Consider the following 18,019-nt stretch of genomic DNA (forward strand, 5'->3'; position numbering starts at 1 on the left):
GTAGGACATATCAGAACCACCACTCAATTCCTGGATATCCACCTCACTATAGACCCAGAAAGTGGACAGTTTGACTCCAACATCTACCGCAAGCCCACTTTCCAGAATAACTATCTAGAGTTCAGCAGCCAGCATCCCCATTTCATGAAAAAGAATATTGTAAAAGGACAATTCATCCGGTTATCCAGACTCATTTTTAGGGACGAGGTTTTCATCAAGGAAGGTTTTTACCTCAGAAACTTGTTCTTAGAAAGAAAATACCCAGAATATTTAGTGGACAACATGTTCCAAGAGATCATACGGCACAGACACTCCAGGTACACACCAATCCTGGAAAAGGGATTCACAGCAAGGGCACAGAATGGACCGAACAAAAAGGACTGTGAGTCAAGTTTCCCCCTTCGAATTTCCACAGATATGTTTGGAATCAGAGGGGTCGTCACCAACAATTGGGACATCTTGGAAGTAGAAAAAGGTCTGACAAAGTTACTTGGGACATCCCCGAACTTCTGTTTCAAATGAACCTCTTCTTTTGGTGGTGCATTCGAGAGGAATAAAAGCCCATCCCCACAGAGCGAAGTATCGACAGAACCTGGAATGTCTGATTGCGGCAAGTGTGTTGCCTGTGTACACATACGAAAATAGAAAAACGTCACCTTCCCGCACTGCAACAGAACTGTCAGTCTACATGACCACTATGACTGCAACACAAAAAATGTAGTCTACTGTGCTTTTTGTGAACACTGAGGGAATTTCTATATCGGCAAAACAAACCAAAAGCTGAGTAGCCGTATTAAAGAACACACTGCAGCAATACACAAACAGGACAGTTTGAATGCCTTGGCAAAACACAGTGCTATTTGCCCAAACTTCACAGGATTCAAATTCACAGTGCTGGAAAAAATAACAGAATTTGTAGGGGACATGGACACATTCCTGCAAGTCCGGGAATTAAAATGGCAGATAGAACTGAGAGCTGATGTCTATCCAGGTCTCAATGAGACACTGAACATTAAATGTGCACATAAATGTTATAGAGATTGAAATGTGATAGGGTTTGAAGAATTGTGCAAGAGGGTTTGAAGAATTGTGCAAGTGGATTTAATGTGTTTATGGATTTACAACTGTGCAAGTGAATATAATGTGTTTCCTCTCTCTCTTTGACTTTTGCCTCCCCCCCTACCCCCTACACACACACTCCCAGTCACCAGGCTAGCCCCCGCTGACCCCAGCAACAACCCCCCCCCGGTCTCACTTTTCACGCAGCCATTCAAGGGGTGATACCATCTGAACCAGCCCATGGGTGATACCATCCACACTGACAGTCTTCAGGGACACTCTGTTATTCATATTCTCCTACCCATCAAACCCCAGCTCCACACTCCTTGCCATGGGCGGCCCACTAACAGCCCCCCCCCAAGTCCATACTGCATTCCTCCCACTCCCCCATCAGGTGGCATTGCCACACATTTCTTTACACACACACTGATACCCAAGCATAGTAGGACTCTCTACCTGACTCCCCCACCTTTCTCCCTGCCCTTCTTTACTTACCTTTGGAGGCAGGGACTCATAAGTTACGTGTTTATATTACAATTATCACAGCATGACTCTCATCCTTCCAGGTTTCCCCATATTTTTAATAAAGTTTTTTTTTTTTTTGCTTTTGCACACAATCCCTTTATGCACACAATCCCTTTTTTACACACAATCCCTTTTTGCAGATGATCCCAATTAGTATGCACACAGCCTGACCAATTTACCTTATGTAACTGCGACTGCAATGTTAATGAAAATGCACACAGCACCCTGCCTGTTCACACTTTTCTATTGAAAAGGAACTGTTGTTAATTTTAATGGCCTACCAGAACTAATGTATTTAAAGGAAGTGAAAATGGTTGCTCATAGTTATGAAACATATCTTTCTGAAGTATTGATAATAAATAAGACGAAAGCGCTAAAGTACTACTAGAGTTGTTGGTGTGATTTACTATTTCTTGAATGCTGTTATTGTCATGAAGTTCATTTCTTATATGTATATATATATATATATATATATATATATATATATATATATATATATATATATATATATATGGGTCCAATTTGATTTACCAAATTTACATTTAAGTGAAAGTCAAACAACCGAGATGACTTTAGGAAAACTTCAGTTTGCCGAAATGTCAATTTGCCGAGTTTCCTTTAAGTGAAAGTGATCCTCGTAGTAGCAGATGCAGGATCACATGTGCATAGGAGTCCTATTTTGTATGGCGAATATGCCAGTAGGTGTAGATAAAACTTTTTAAGTTTAACGGCTTGTTTAACAGTAATTTTATAGTGCTCTTAGCTTATCTATGCAGATCGCACTAAGGTAATGATCTGGGTTTCTGCCCGTGTTATCACTGTAGGGCGTTCTCGGTGCTGGTATATATAATTTTCAGGGGGTGTGCAAGACCCCCTGCAAAAACAGAGAATATGTTGAAAATATGAAATATTTATATATGGATGCATAATATGATATTATGGAAATATAACATGAAAATTATGAAAATTGGATAGCACAGCGGTGCAGCAGCTGCATTGTTGCCTCACAGCAAGAGGTTCTCCTATTCAATTTTCAGCTGGAGTGCCTGCTGTGTGGAGTCTGCATGTTCTCCTTGCATTCCTCTGGGTTTGTTCTGGTTTCCTCCCACATCACAAAGACATGCATCTCGAGCATTTCTCCCCAGGCCTCCGCTGAAAATTGGCTTTGTTCCAAGTTGGACTTTCCCACTAAACAAATGTTAAATAAATGTGTTATGGTTTGGTGAAGTGAGGTTTCGATATAGTCAGTTTTCGCTAAAATTGTCTCGATTGTTTGATTTTCTCTTAGATGTAACTTCTATAAATCAATATATATATATATATATATATATATATATATATATATATATATATATACACACATGCCATGGCTCATTGCATTTAATGAAGTGAGCACTCAACTACATCATGCAGCCATACGTGTATAAATATATATATAGATACATAGTGTGAACACTTACACACAAATACAGATACAGGTATAATAATATATATTCATATTTTATATATATATATATATATATATATATATATATATATATATATATATATATATATGTGTGTGTGTGTGTGTGTGTGTGTGTGTGTGTGTGTATGTGTGTGTGTGTGTGTGTGTTTGTATGTATGAAATACATGTGTCTGTTTAATAAATGGAAGCATGCATCAACATGATCCTATAACCACTGCTAATTGTTTGTATACTATACCTTAAGTTTCCTTTCCTTAGTAATATTAACCAATATTCTGTTCATTATGCTGTTCTAGTCCTAAAAACTGGAATTTTATCCGTAAAGGCTTGTACAAACAACATGTCATTTAAAATTATATCACTATCATTTATATATATATATATCTATGTAAATGATAGATAGATATAGATATAGATATAGATATAGATATAGATATAGATATAGATATAGATATAGCTATTACTGTACTTTGAATATTTTCTCCCTGGATCATCTGTAAAGGTTGTTCTGGTCTAGTAATGGGGGAATTCAGTAAAGCTTACACAAAATTTTTTTGAATGTAAACTTTGTACCGCAATGCATAAATAGACTTGAACAGTTTTAGATTCAGTAAACCCCGCTTAGAGCTGCGCAAGTACATGCAAATAGGGAAACTTCTGTGCAATGCAAATTTTGGCTTAAGTAGGTGAATTTCATGCAAATTAGCCAGGTGGAGCGACCCAATAAACCATATGGGATCTGTGCACACTCCATGTCCGTGTTAGTAGTGTATGTGGAAATTTTCTAGATACAGGAGTCTACATGAAAAGAAGGGGATGTAAAAGTCCACAGATATGGGCATAACTCCCTTGAAAAGGTTACATCACAAATGTGCAAAACATACATTGTGGATGTCTGAAAAAGGCAGGGAATATGTGAAATTAATAATATATGGGGTGGGAGGTTGCTGTAAGGGGGGGGTTGCTGTAATGGTTAAGGTGTTTACCTTACAGACACAAGGTACAGGGTTTGATTCTCACATGGGATAACTGGCTAGGCTTAAAATGGCCCACAAAGGCAGTTAGCCTAGTACTAATCTATGAATATATATATATATATATATATATATATATATATATATATGTATATATATATTTTTTTTTAATTTCCACATGTTTGTGCTATGGGCCACCTTGCACAAACCATGCTTAACCTTAAAAATAAAAAAAATTGTAAAATAACACCTATAATGTAGTTTAGACAAATGCACTGTAGGGCCTTGTGTTGGGTCTGTACAATGGTGCATTTGTGCTGTTACCCAGCTTACACGGCTATGAACCATGTAGTTTCCAGGCTGTAAATGTTGTGTATTTGTTAAATCACTAAAGGGACCAAGCGTGCCTGTATATCCACATTGTGTAGGTTCCTACACGGTGTTTATATTCCCACTGGATTTTTAATGTTCAGTGTGCATCTGTTTGCCACTTGCTGCAAATGATTTGGGCATAGCTTAGCATGTTTGCATGACCAGACCACCCATGTAGCCAGCTATGAATGAAAACTGGATATATTCAATTAATATTAAATAAGCTATGCTGTGTGACACTGTACATAGCGGTGTGTTGCACAAGAAAGTAGGGCCCTTATATCATGTCAGTTGTATCCTAAGCAGGTGAGCTGCATCATAATTATTTAACTACATGGTGGACCTACATCACAACTGTTTAAAGCATGCATACACGCTACACTCTGATTTTCCCTCAATACTCTGAATCATTGGAGTAGAGACTTGGAAATTTTAACTGATATAATGCTAGGGGCTGCTGCAGCTATTCTACATCTGTATGTGCTAGATGCTGAAGTCAGTGCTGATGGTACTGCTGACAATATGCGTAGGCCAAGAAGGAGAAGAGTGTCTGGACCCAGGGTAACCTACCAGGAGATAGATGCGCTGAAGATTGTAGAGTGCTACAGGGTAGACAGGGACATATTACAAGAACTCAATGAGCTCTGCCACTCTCAACTCAGAGCCAGAGCTAACAGAGGGGAACCCATCCCAGTGGAAAGTAAGGTATGTGTAGCCCTTAGGATACTAGCTACAGGTACTTTTCAAAGACCATCTGGGGACATGATGAGGGTGCCACAGGCATCTGCATCAAGGGTAATCCACCAGTTCCTGGATGCTATTCTGCCATATGCAAATATCTTTTCCGCTTTCCCCTGAGGTAAGGGCTAGCAATATGCAACACTTCTACCATGTAACACACTACCCTGAACAACTGGGTGACATAGATTGCACTCATGTACGCATCAAGGCATCAACTGGTGAGCAGGGTAGAGTCAACGTTAACAACAAAAAATACCACTCCATCATCTGCCCAATCATTTGCAATGCCGAGGGGATTATCATGAATCTGTGTGCTGGCAACCCTGGCAGTTATCTCTACTCCCATATCTAGCAGACATCACAGCTGTACTGGATGTTTGCTAGAGGGTACATCCCACAGGGCCATTTACTTGGGGATGCTGGCTATATCCTGGACCAGTGGATGATGACAGCCATCAGAAATGCACACACTGCCATGGAAGAATGCTATAATGAGGCACAAGCATGAACTAGGAACATTATAGAGCATGTGTTTGGGCTTCTGAAGTCACGGTTCTGGTGCCTTGCTATATCTGGTGGAGCCCTGCAGTATACTCCAGTCATATGTGCACAGATATTTACAGTATGTGCTATGCTACACATCTGATCCTGCAGAAATAGTTGTAGCAAGATCAGCAAAGGAAAGGGATACAAAGCCTCCAACAAGTGTCTAGGTCACCACTCCCACAGGCGCAGGAGGACTCAGAGGAGGAACCCCTTTGCTCAGTATGCCTTAGCTTTGGCTAAGAGACAATGTATAGCACATTCACTGAAAAAAACTAGGGATCTAGGGACTAACACCTTACTCCTACTCACATGCATATATTAAAATTGATGCCAGCCAACTCACACATCCCTTACCTATCCATGTATTGGCTGTGTACTGCTTGCATCAAACAGAGTCAGCTCTGAACTACAGTTGTGGCAACTGCTGCATTTGGAAGGTAAGTCCATAAATTACACTGTAGTCTAGTGGATTATAAAGATATGTCTTTGTAGCTGTGGACCAGGTACATTATGTGGGTAACTATAGTGGGCTCTATGGGCAGAAATTACATCTACATGGGACTACAAACACCCATTCCACTAACAAGTTACCATTTGTAATTGGTAGGCCTCATGCATGGAATATTCATGCAGTGCTACTGCAACAGTGGTACATCATTCAAGGGACATGTTAAAAAGTGAGGTTAAATGATAGTGTGTATCTTAGCAGAACATGGTCATTTGTTCCCCCACCCTTCACAACAGCAGTGTCCCCTTGTAACTGCCATAACTGTAACTCATCTATGTTATTTGTGCCTTTCACACAGTTAGTATGCCACACAGTATCAGGACAATAATGTACAATTTGAACTTACATTGTATGTGTTAGGTAACTGAGGAATAGGAATGTACACATTTATAAGACGAAAAGAACACCATGACCAACAGAGTACTTCCGAAACATTTTAATCACTATTCCACACACTAAGCGCTTTCACCATCTTTACATGGCTTCTTCAGAGTGAGTGGTAGCAAATCAACAAACCATTTATATACACACATTAATTATTCAATCATTAAATTTACAAACTTAAAACACATTCATCTTAAAATAACGTGTGCAAGACAAATACATCTCCAACCCACAAATACAATATTAAATGTATAAAATCTATACTGTTATAATGTTTACTATTGTTGTGTGCCCTTAAAAGTAACTAGATAATGTATGCCCTTTGTCTCAAAATAGGTCTTAGAGAAATAAAATCATTCAGTCCAGGTGGCATTGAAGCATTCAACATAACCTGCCATTTATATTCTAATAATTCCACCTTTAATTTTTCATCACCTCCTCTTTCATTAAACAACACCCTATCAATAACAAAAAATAAAAATCTCTTAAAGTTGATGCAAACTGTACTATGTGTATATAGAGCATTATGGGAATCATGATTCTTAATAGCCCTAAGATGTTCACCTATCCAGTCTTTCAATCTTCAAATGGTCTTGCCAATGTAGAATGCACTACAATTGGTACACGTGGCTAAATAAACCACCCTTTGTGTATTACAATTCACTATACCTGGGCATGGGATAGTCCTGTTATATCCATGTACACTTACATAAGGTCCATCATTGATATATCTACAAACCCTACACGTCTCACATCTATTCATTTTAGATGTTGTGTTTCTGGGAATATAATGTCCAAATTTGATTATATAGCTAAAATGTAGGACATTCTGGATGACCCCACCACTTATCTTCGAGTTTTGCAAATTGAGGTAAACATAGACTACCATAGGGTAGATTTGTTTTTGTTGGACGCATTATACCAGGGAGCAATAAATGATGATGATTACAATTATTTAAAGGTGGATCACCCAGTCACCCCCGCTGTGTTTTGAATTCCAAACATGTACAATGACATGTACAATGTGTTGTGTGTTCTGTAGTCTCTTAACTTAGATAAGTAAAGGTTCCATTCTCACTACAGCCAACTTGGTATGATTTTGTGTGTGTGTGTGTGTGTGTGTGTGTGTGTGTGTGTGTGTGTGTGTGTGTGTGTGTGTGTGTGTGTGTGTGTGTGTATATGTGCACTGTTCTGTAAACATAGATAGGTAGTGGTACTATTGTCACTGCAGCCAACTTGGTGTGTGTGGATGTTAGTCAGAGCATTTTACATCCGCCTATGGGATCATAGGATCAAAGGAAGTTACTAGGCTAATGGCCCTAGGGCCCTTGCAATCCTAGTCAAGTTCTTACCCCTATTTCCACAATCAACACCTATTGCCCCTCTCCATGAGGGACACAGGTGGAATCCCCAGGGTAAATTTATGGTCAGCCATCCAGTCATCCAGATTACATTTGTAGAGGGCTAATGAGTTGTTTTGTTTGACATGAGGTGGGAGTCTGTTCCAAAGGTGTGTTAACCTTTGGGAGACAAACCTGCCCCTTCAGCTGGTTTTATTTACTGTCACATATCAGGTTAAGGTCTTTAGCGTGAGTAAGCAGTGTACCATTTGACTTACAGATATGTAGCATTTCCAATATAGCAGGGTCAGAAGTTGCCTTATATGCAAGGCAGATATCACTTCTGAGAAATCTGTATGGAACAAAATAAAATGGCAGTGATTTCAAATAATTCACATAGGACAGATGCTGAAGACCTTTAATTTCCCTTGGGAGGAACCTTTGTATTCTCTCCAGTTACTGCAGGTGCATGGAAAGGTATGTACCAAAAGGGTCATTGTACTCAATTATTGGCCTCATGAGGGAAGAGTACAGGGAGATTATAACTTCTTTTTTTTCTGGAAACAGTGCCATTACCTATGACATCATCAAGATAGATTGTCCTTCTTACCACTGTGGAAACATGGTGGTTAAAGGTAAGGTAGCTGTCCACCTGTGTGTTCAGGTCTCTCACCACTGGTTGCATATGTAAGATGTTGCTGTTGATGTGGTAGTTAGCAGGAACATTGCTTTTACAGAAAGGAATGATAATACATTTTTTGCATTGAGTTTAAGGCCATGACTTTTGCAGCAATAATTTGTGTGTTTAAGACCTTCTTGTAGGATGTTGACATCATTTGGAAATTCTAATATCACTCCCAGTTTGCAATCATTGTTATCAGCAAACTTTGTCAGCCACAGACCTTTAGTTTTTGCTTGTACTTTAGAGAAATAATTTCCAAACAGTACAGATACCAGGACTGAACCCTGTGGAACATCACTGGCTACAGGTCTGCTGCTGGAGGTGGATTCCCCTAATTTGACTATACAAGTTCTATTAATGAGGCAGTTAGTGACTCATCTAATGATATAAGGGTTGATGCCTACTTGGGTGACTTTTTCAATAATGCCTGAGTGGAGGATAGTGCCAAACACCTTGGCTAAGTCCATGTAGGCTGCATGTACAGATTTACCCTCATCCAGGGCCTTTGTGACTGCCTTGAAGAAGTCCACTAGGTTTAACAGGCAAGATCTCAATTTGATCCAAACTGAGTAGGGTCAAGTGTCTGGAGATCACCTATGTCTTTGTTGATAAGGTCCATGATGATTCACTTCTTGGGCTTGCAGTTAAGGCTAGTCAGGCTAATAGGTCTATAGTTCCTAGGGTCAGTAGATGCACTACATTTGTTCAAGGGAATAATGATGGCTGTTTTCCATTCAGCTGTTATGAAGCCAGTGCTTAGACAATGATTGAAAAGAGTATCCAATGATGTGGCTAATTCATGTTGGAGCTCATGTAGGACACAGCCTGGGATGTTATCAGGTCCCATAGATGCTGTGTTTTTGGTCTTAGAGAGGTCAATTATGACTTGCTCTTTAGAGATGCAAGGTAAGGGACCAGTGGCAGGGATGTCATGGGTTACATGTGGTGGGGTCATGGGAGTGACGTTTTCCAAGAACCTGTCAGCCAACAGGTTAGCTATGTCCACTCGCTCCATATATGTAGTATCATTAACTACCAGGTTGGCACAAATCTTTCCTTTTAGGTTATGGATGTAACTGTAGAATGTCTTGTGGGTGTCCTTTGTTGAGGAAGCTAATTTGGACTAATAGTTTGCTTTGGAGGATCTCATAAGACTTCTTATTGGCCTGTTTAAGCTGAGGAGGGAGTGTGTCCAGTTTAGGAGGGCTCCCTCCCTCTTAATCTTAGAGAGTAATTTATTCATCTTATTGTAAACCCTGCTAATTGTGGTTGTCCACCCAGCAGGTTTGCTTTTCCTTCAGGAGCTTGTTTTTGTCCTATCAGGTACAGCAGTGTCAATGCAGTTATACAGGTATTTGTATAAAGCATTGGTGTAGAACTCAGAATAGTTTCCAGTTTCATCTGAGGGAAGAGGTGTACTGTAGCTATTTATACCATCCATTAAAAGGTTATAATCTGCTTTGGAGAAGTTTTTTAGTTTAGTTGCTGCAAGCAGGATCAGGTGTGACATTTACTTTGAATGAGACCGATCTGTGGTCAGATCTCAACAGGGAGAACCTCACAGTGGGGGTGCTACAGTGGTCCTCCCATATTGGTAAGCACCAGATCCAGGATTTGGTTCCTCTTGTGGGGGTATAAACCAGCTGGTCCAGGGCATTCCAGTTAATGAAGTCAAGAAATCTTTGGGCAAGTGACTTTGAGCATGAGAGATCTACCCAGTCTATGGATGGGTAGTTAAGGTTGCACAAAACCATGGTTTTCTGATGTATATTGATATAATCAAGTAGATACAAATAAGTAGAGTGGGTGTCCTGGTTCATGGAGGGGGTCCTGTAAATGGCAATGACTTGAATAGGTACCCTACAAACAGTTAATTACACCTGAGGTGCCTCCAGGAAGTCATTCTGTTTAACCAATCAGGATGTGTATTTATCTTTAATGAAAAGTCATATACCTCCTCCTTTACTATTCACACACTCAGTTTGAAGTTTGGATGTATGGAAGGAGGTGTAGCCCAGTATGTTTGGTGTGCTCTCCACAACCTTGAAACAGGTCTCTGTGACTGCACAAATGTCTGCATCTACCAAGGTGAGGACAGCTTCCAGTGAGTGCAGTTTGTGTCTTCCAAGGTGAGGACAGCTTCCAGGGAGTGCAGTTTCTTGTTGAGGCTCCTAGTGTTCAGCTGCATAACCTTGAGTTTGTTTTAGATGGGGTTTTTACATTGGGAATTTTGTCCTTGAGACACCACCTAAAAAGGGCACTATAGGGATGTCAAAAGACTTGTCCAGTAGCTGAAATCCCATGGGTGACAGATGATGACCATCTCTGGCAAAGCATCAAGGTCTGTTGACATGTCATCCCAGGTTGACATATACTGTATCCATTTAGAATGACACCAGAAACTAAGCTAATTATGGAGGTCAATCATATTCTGCTTGTATTGAGGCATCATCTAGGTGAAAGTAAAATGTGAAGGTAAAATGGTGCTTAAGGCTAGGGACATACTTGCCTGAGACACATAGTCTGAGAGTTCAGTCATGTCTCTCTCCATGTAGTCTGGAGAGGTACGACTCAAGTCATTCACACCAACATGGAATATAACAGAGTCACAACAGTACCTGCTGTGGAGAGACTTGAGTGCATGTGTGATATGGTGTATTCTGGCACCTGACAGACAGCTGACCATGACTTTTTCCTTATCCAGTCTGGTGAATGGGACATCAGTGTGTCTCGTGATGATATTACCTATATCTAATATGTTTGATTTTTGGGTTTTGACTTAGGTGTTTAACCATGGAGACACTGGTGCATGAGCTATTATGTGTAATGTGTTCTGCAGAGGAAGTATTATGTGTAGTGTGCTTGTGTTTGTGTTTTGGCAGTCTCTTAGGTTTAGGTATGTTTCTGCTAATGACCTCCGCATATGTAGGTATATGTGATGTGTGTTTGGGCGGAGTAGGAGGTGAGGTTTGCATGCAGAAACCCACTCATTGTCATATGTACTGACTAGTGTATGAGAGAGCATGTATTCAATGTTCTTAATAGAGCTGCATCTCTCACACATTGTGTTTGTGTGGACTAGTAGTAGAGGGTTGGAGATGCTGTCCACATCTCTACAACAGACACTGCTAATGCCAATAGCAATAGATTATTGCTTGTGTATACATTACAGCAGGCCATGGTTAGGCATTGGCTTGACAGATGCTTAAATGTCAGATGTTATTACCTTTACGGTGTCATTCTAAGGTAAAACAGTACCTGAAAATGTGGGATAACATGATGTACTGAGTACACAGCTTTGCCAGGCATATGGCACTTTCCTGAACCATAATCCTGTTATTAGACAGGGTCACAATAGCAGACTTACAAATGTGACAATGTACAACTCCAGCAAAGTAAGGGCCATGCTGTTACACCCTTGGGGTTCACAGCCTCAAACAAAATCTCTCTCTCTCTAGGCACTCCTTTGCAGTGAAGATGTGGCTGTCTGTGCATGCACAGAAAACCTGTTCAACTTTGCAGTAAGTGCTTTGGCCTTGCAAGGCTATAGTGCCTGTCAAACAGCCAAACAGCAGGTGGATGTTGTATGAAATAAGGTGGGACTACAGTTTGGTGTCCTGGGAGCCTAAATGTACAGTATGACATACCTCAGACATGCTGTAGGGACAGGAACATCTCCCAAAGGTGGCCAATCTTCTGCGGTAGGCCTCACATCCATGTCACGCAGATCACCTCCATTATGCTATTGAAGGGCAGGTTACATGAATTGCTGTGGATCTGTTACCTAACATGGATTGCTGCCACTGTGGACCTTGCTAGAACAACCTTGGACATCTATGTCACCTGACATTTAACGTTATGTTGTGATGCAGCAGCTATGCTCCTAATCACCATCAGGTAAGTACCCTAGTCAAATCCAAGGAACCTCAGAACCCAAAGCATAATACATGCAAAACAGAACCAATTGGCCTGTTTGCTATTCTAGGTATCTACCTGGAAAAGGCTACAACAAGCCTACCGGCCCTTGCATCATCTAGAACAAACATGTGGATCAACAAACAGGCTGTGATCTGCTTCTTATCGTTTGAGTGGTGCTAATATTTTGCTTCTGGTGAGAGGAAAAGAGAAGAAAAGGAGCACTGTGTCCCAGCCGAGTGCAGCTGTGGTGAGTCCAGCATTAGTAGTAGCCAGTCAGTAGCCATTCATGCAAATCCCCTCTTTTCAGCTTTCTTCACAAGGTAATTCTTTGTTTCAGTAAACACTGCTTGATTTGGGTCTAAATTCAGGCTAACCATCTAAATACTCCATCCTTAACTTTTCAGGATGTACATATCATGGGCTAGGATCTACCACATGATGCATGCACCATGTCATTGGACCACAAGTAACACAAACTCAACATGTCAGAGATGCAACTATATCAGCAGCCTGGAATACATGCTGTCTTGCACACCAGTCAGTAGATATGACAATTTGCAGGTTGTCACCCTGCACAGCTCACCCCCCACTTCACCCAAACCCATATCACATGTACCTACATATGAGGAGGCCCTCACCAGAAACATACATAAATACCAGAGACCTCCCAAACACAAACATAAGGATGCTACACATAATATGTCTACTGCAGAACACAATACACTTAATAGTTCTCGTAGCAGTGGTTCACCTGTCAAGACCTTAGTGCAAAACAGTAAAAGAAACATATCAGCCATAGGCGATTCCATTGTGAGACACACAGATGTCCATCTCAGCAGGCTGGATAAGGAGAAGTTGTAATCAGCTATCTTTCAGGTCCCAGAATCCTCCATATCACACATGCACTCACGTATTCCAAAAACAGGTAATGTTGTGACTCTGTCATATTCCATGTTGGTGTGGATGACTTGAGTCGTATCTCTCAGGAATATATGAAGAGATATATGACTGAACACTCAGACTATGTGTCTCAGACAGATATGTCCCTACCCTAAGCAGCACTTTACCATCATGCCTCAGTACAAACAGAGAATGATTAACCCCAATAATTACCTTAGTTTCTGGTGGCATTCTAAGGGGATACAGCCTCTATCAGCCTGGGATGACATGATCGACAGGCCTCGATGCTTTGCCAGAGATGGTCTTCATTTGTCACCTTTGGGATTTTGGATACTGGCCAAGGCTCTTGCTACCCCTATAGTGCACTTTTTAGGCAGTGTCTCAAGCACAAAAGTCCAGATGTGAACCCCCCCCCACAAAAATACTCAAGGTTATGCTGCTAAATGCTCTCATTGGAAACGATCCTCACCTAGGAAGACTTACACACTTATGCAGTCATGGAGACCTGGTTCACGCTGTGGAGAGAACCTCAACCATACACCACACCACAAACTGAAGGTGAAAACTAAAGGAGGCCGTGTATTGATACTATTACAGATAAATATACCTCCAGATTGCTTAAACAGTAGGATTCCCTGGAGATAATTCAGGTGCAATTAACTGTTGGTAGGACACCTATTCAAGTCACTGTTGGCTACAGGACCCTGACTGTGAATCAGGACACCCACTCTGCCTATTTGGATCTACTTGAGTCTCTCAAAATACATCCACATACCACGGCTTTGAGTGACTTTAACTAACCATCCATAAATTACTCTTGCTGTAATTGACTTTCCCAAAGTTTCCTCAACTTCGTTAACTACAATGCACTGGACCTATTGGTTGACACCCCACAAGGGGTGCCAACATCCTGGATCTGGTGCTTACCCATATGGGGAGGCCACTCCAGCACCACCACTGTGAGGTCTTCCCTACTGATATCTGACCAAAAATCAGTATCATTAAAAGTAACTATCACACCACCACCCCCAACAGCAAAGAAACTAAAGCACCTCTCCAAAGCACATTATTACCTATTATGGTATGGTATAAATAGCTGTACTGCACTTCCCCCTCAGATGGAACTGGCAACTATGCCAAGTTCTACACCAATGCTCTCTACAAACAACCTTTTAACTATATTGACATGGCCATACCTGATAGGACCAAAACAAGCTCCACAAGGAAGAGCAAACCTGCCTGGCGTCAACTGCCATTAACAGATTATACAAAAAGAGGAAGAATTTGCTGTCTAAGACTAAGAAGGAGGTAGCCCTAAACTGGAAATGCACCCTCCTCAGCTTACACAAGCCAATAAGACTTCTTGTGAGGTCCTGGAAGCCAAACTATGAATCCAAATTAGATTCCTCAACTAAGGACAACCATAAGGCATACATTAGTTACATCTGTTACCTAAAAGGACAGGCCCATATTTGTGCCAAACTGGTAGTTAATGATACCACATATAGTGAGCCTGTGGACATAACTAACCAGTTAGCTGACAGATTCTGTGAAAACATCACTCCACTGTCCCCACCACTCGTACCCCATGTCATTCCTGCCACCTATCCTGTACCTTGCATCTCTAAAGAGCAAGTCATAAACACCCTCTCTAAGCCCAAAAACACAATATCTATGGAACCTGATAACATCCCAAACTGCATCCTACATGGGCTTCAACAAGAATTAGCAACATCGGGTACTCTTTTAAATCTTATTCTAAGTACAGCCTTCACCCAGATGAATGAAAAACGTTCACCATTATTCACCTGCACAAAGGTGATGCTTCCACTGACCCTGGGAACTATAGACCTATTAGCCTGACTAGCCTTATCTGCAAGGCCATAGAGCAAATCATCATGCATCTTATCAACAAAGATATAAGTAAGCTCTAAACACTCGCCCCTGCTCAGTTTGGATTTGTCAAAGGGAGATAATGCCTGTGAAACATTGTGGACCTCTTCAAGACAGTCACCAAGGCCCTGGATGTGGGGAAATCTATGTATAGAGCCTACCTAGACTTAGCCAAGACATTTGCCACTATCCCCTACTCAGGCATCATTGACAAACTCACCCAGCTAGGTATCAGTGAGTCCCCAAAGTAAGGAAAAGCAGGGAGATCAGACGACATCTGAAGAAGAAATATGGACATGGGAAAGAAAAAGAGATTTAATATGGTATAATATTTATGCAAAGGAAAAAGCAAAACTAACCAATACAAGAAGAGCAGCACCAAAGACATTTAAAGAAAAATACATATAAAGGAATCCAAACATAGAAAACTTTACAATACAAAAAAAATAAGAAGACAAAGAGGAAAAGTAGAAAAGAAGGCTAGTAATGCAGAAGTTAAAGAAATAGAAAATGAGGTTATGGAGAACCTACAAAGTGAAGGATTCAGTGTAGAAAATCTAATTCAGAAAGCACCACAACATGATAGAGCAATGGATATCCAAATTAAGGGGAAACCAGTGGAAACGAAAGCAATTAGTCAGGTGCCATACAAAGATATTTTGGATCCTTCCACAGGAAACCAGTATAAATGTTCATGCGAAACTAGACAGTAAGGAAAGGAACAGGAAACTGTGGAAACTCAGATGCAGTCAATGTTGAAGAGTGATAGGCCAGTGATTTCCCATATGACAGAGCAATGCATGGCACAGGATGAAACTGAAGAGAATGTGCCACAGGAAGATGCAATGAAACTTTCTATAGAATGCCTGCAGGAAATGGAAAACAAGGGATGTGCCCTCAGTTTGGAAGAAAATGAGCTAAGAGAAGAGTTGCTTGATTTAATAGATGTAGACAGATATATTAAGATCAATAAAAAAAATAGACTGTAGAAGGTCAATAAAACCCAAAATGTCAGAAATCTGATAAAACAAATGAACAGAGTAATTAGGACTGTCCATAGAGTTCCATGCAATATAAGAAGTAAACAGGATATATCACTGTGCAGCTAAATTAGTAACTGATAATGTTGTCCCACGAGAACACAGGGTAGTCAGGGAAAGGAATGGGAAAAATCGAATACCATCATGGAAGTATCGAATAGAGAAAAGTATAAAGCAATTAAGACAAGAAGTGTCTCTGTTAGAAGACTATAGAAGAGGAAATAGATCAACAAAAATAATGACAGTATTGCTATTCTTCCTATACTTAAGGCAAAATCAGCTATGATTTAAACATTATTTAAATACTGTTCAATATATTTGAAAATGGTATGTTTGCATCAATACATACTTTAAATGTTTCTGATGTTAGGGTCTCTGTTTTTTACAAGTACAGTTTTTATTTTTACTTGATGTAATTTTTATGATTGTTTTATTACTTTTTTAGACTTTGACTAAATTATGTTCTTTCATCAAAGTTGTAATTAACTGTTTAAGTTGATGAGATTAAGTCATTCAATGTTGATGGGCTAGGTGTCAGGGGAATATGCTATTTAAATGTGGTCTGTATCACCTAACATTATTCTGATGAAGCCATTGGTATGGTGAAAGCACTTAGTCATTGTGGATTCTGTGTCTGTGTGCTAATAAATCAGTTATTTCATGTTTATGTTTGGAATTTTTTATTTTACTTTCCTTGATTTAATAGATGTAGATAGATATATTAAGATCAATGAAAGAAATAGACTGTAGAAGATCAATAAAACCCAAAATGTCAGAAGTCTGATAAAACAAATGAACAGAGTAATTAGGACTGTCCATAGAGATCCATGCAATATAACAGACGTAAACAGGATATATCACTGTGCAGCTAAATTAATAACTGATAAAGTTGTCCCACGAGAACACTGGGTAGTTAGGGAAAGGAATGGGAGAAATCGAATACCATCATGGAAGTATCGAATAGAGAAAAGTATAAAGTAATTAAGAAAAAAATTTCTCTGTTAGAAGACTATAGAAGAGGAAATAGATCAACAAAAATACTAAGAAAGATAGATGTGATAAAAGCAATGCACAGTGTTAGAACAAACCAGGATCTATCACGCACGATTGCAAATAACAAACTAAAAATTTCAGCACATGTGGAAAAACTTAGAAGATACGCAGATAAATATAAAGGAAAAGTACATAATAAGCAATTTATTGATGACCCAAAAAGGTTTTATATAGAACTGGGAAACAAGGTAAAAGGAATTGAAAGACCATCAAAAAGAAGAAATAGATACATTTTGGGAAAGTATCTATGCAGATCCTGTGGAACATAACAAAGATTCTAAATGTATAGAAGAATAAAAGAAAAATAAGAAGTTTAAAGGTACAGGATATGAAATGGGATGAAGTAACAGCCAGAGAGATTAAAAAAAAGTTAAGAAAAGCTTCCGATTGGAAATCTCAAGGCCCAGATGCAGTACCTAACCTTTGGTTAAAAGTATTAACATCTTTGCATGAAGATTTAGCCATGAGTAAGAACTATTTATATGCACACCCTGAACAGACACCAACCTGGCTAACAACAGGAAAAATGATGCTTCTACTTAAGAGCGAACCTGCAAGTTACCCTAAAAATATAGACCAATAACTTGCCTTCTGACGACATATAAACTATACATGG

The sequence above is a fragment of the Protopterus annectens genome, chromosome 1.part0, assembly GCF_019279795.1.
Source record: "Protopterus annectens isolate FY-2018-M chromosome 1.part0, PAN1.0, whole genome shotgun sequence".
Lineage (NCBI taxonomy): Eukaryota > Metazoa > Chordata > Ceratodontiformes > Protopteridae > Protopterus > Protopterus annectens.